The following is a 2,375-nucleotide window of genomic DNA, read 5'->3' on the forward strand; positions in this document are numbered from 1 at the left end:
TGGAATCGTAATCAAACGAGCAAGTGCACCTTCATGATGATAAACTCCAAAAAATCATTCCAATTCGGGTTGGTGCAAAAATGTGCTTACTCCAAGACAACAGATAATCCGAATGTCTCTGCTATTTACAAATGAATGCTGATCATGTCCACTTCAGAAATGACATATCCAGAAACGCAGATGATAATTATGATTCCCCGATCATTAAGAGACCTCTCATGATATGGAAAAGGAAGGGAAAAAGATCCAAAACATATGTACAAATGTACTTCCTTCTCGTGATCATCTAGTCATCCGCGACATTTAAATCAACTCCCAAATACTGCAGGTGGAACAGTATAACGCCATTTGGTCTTCGGCACCTCCGCCGAGAAAACAATTTGATGTCAAGTTAATAAACGAGATTAGATTCGATAGCATTACGTTTCCCCAGAGCGAAAGTAAGTTTATCTACATTGGAGATGCTCGCGCCTCCAGAGCAGACAGAAAAGCATCGTCTGAGACAGCGCTACTAAGTTGAGTGCGGAGAGGAATGAGAACAGAGGAGCGTTTCATCTTCAATAGGTCGCCTCAGAGAGTTCAGCACCGCGGACAGTGCCGGATCTAGAGTTCAGCACCACGGATAGCGCTCGATTCTGCACTGCTCCAATCTTCTCCTTGCTAAATTCTCTAATCATGAAGCATGATTTTGCGAAACGTGCAACAGGACAGTCTCTCTGGATCTTTGGTCATATTTTGCTACTCTTCTCAGCGTTTTCATTCGTAAATGAAAAGAAGTCATTAAATCGAGTTTGGTCATGAACAGTGAAGCTTATAGCAAGCAACAATTGAAGATTTTATTGCATACGCTGATAAATTGTAAACTGAATCCACAGAAATATGCAAAATTGTTGTGCAGAAGGTAACCCATAGGGGCCACTGCATTACTGTATTTGATAGTGAGCTGAAGGTGGGCAAAACAGGCATTGTTATTGGTGCATTTTGTGTCCTTGTGAACATATGTGTAAACAATGAAAAGCTGACACCAACTTTTACTGTGCTATTATACACATATTTCATAATGCATCAACTCAAATGCAGAAATAAATGTATTTGTGTGTGTGTTATTTTGTTCCTTTCTACCAGGATATATTATATATTGGTAACACTATTATTTTGATGGTCCTTTTTGAACATTCTGTTGATATAAGTAACTTTGCAACTATGTCAACCAACTCTCATTAGAGTATTAGTGTACTGTCTGCTTAATATATGCTAACTCGTTATTGTAATGGTCCCTCAACAGACATTCTAATGACTATAAGTAATTTTGCTACTACATATGAACTTATTCTAACCCTACCAGTCTACTAATACTCTACTAACACTCTGATGAGAGTTAGTAGACATGAACAGGTGCAACGTTACTTATAGTCAACAGAATGTGTTAAAGGGACCATCAAAATAAAGTGAAACCATATTGTTTTCCCAGGTTATGTGTCACCATCAAAACTCCAACGTATTAAAATTATGGACAATTGTATATCTTGACAACATCTCTTCAAGGACAAGTACTGTAAGTGCCTTAGCTCTCTCTCTCTCTCTCTCTCTCCCTCTTATTTACTTTATCTTATATTTAAATTTTGTCTGTAGGGGGAGATCTAAAAATGCCATCCCTGTTACCATGACAGTAAACGACTAATTGATAACTGGATATTTGTAAAAATACCAGCATTAAAGTCTCTTTGTAATAAACACCTTATATATATATATATATATATATATATATATATATATATATATATATATATATACATACATACACACACATATATACAGTACCAGTCAAAAGTTTGGAAACATTACTATTTTTAATGTTTTTGAAAGAAGTCTCTTATGCTCATCAAGCCTGCAGTAAAAAAAAAAAAAAAAAAAAAAAAACAGTAATATTATGAAATATTATTACAATTTAAAATAATGGTTCTCTTTTTTTAATATATTTTAAAATGTAATTTATTTTTGTGATGCAAAGCTGAATTTTCGTCAGCAAGTACTCCAGTCTTTGGTGTCTTATGATCCTTCAGAAATCATTCTAATATGATGATTTGATACTCAGTTATTATCAATGATGGAAACAGTTGTGCTGTTTAATATATTTTTTGGAATACATTTTTCAGGATTCATTGATGAGTAAAACGTTAACAGCATTTATTCATAAAAACAGTATTTATTCAAAATAAAAACATTTCTAACAATATAAATCGTTACCATCACCTTTTATCAATTTAACGCATCCTTGCTGAATTAAAGTACTATTTTCTTAAAAAAAAAAATAGTTATTGTTCCCAAACTTTTGAACGGTAGTGTATATTGTTGCAAAAGATTTCTATTCTAAA

This window comes from Scardinius erythrophthalmus, assembly GCF_964197995.2.
Source record: "Scardinius erythrophthalmus genome assembly, chromosome: 6".
NCBI classification, from domain to species: domain Eukaryota; kingdom Metazoa; phylum Chordata; class Actinopteri; order Cypriniformes; family Leuciscidae; genus Scardinius; species Scardinius erythrophthalmus.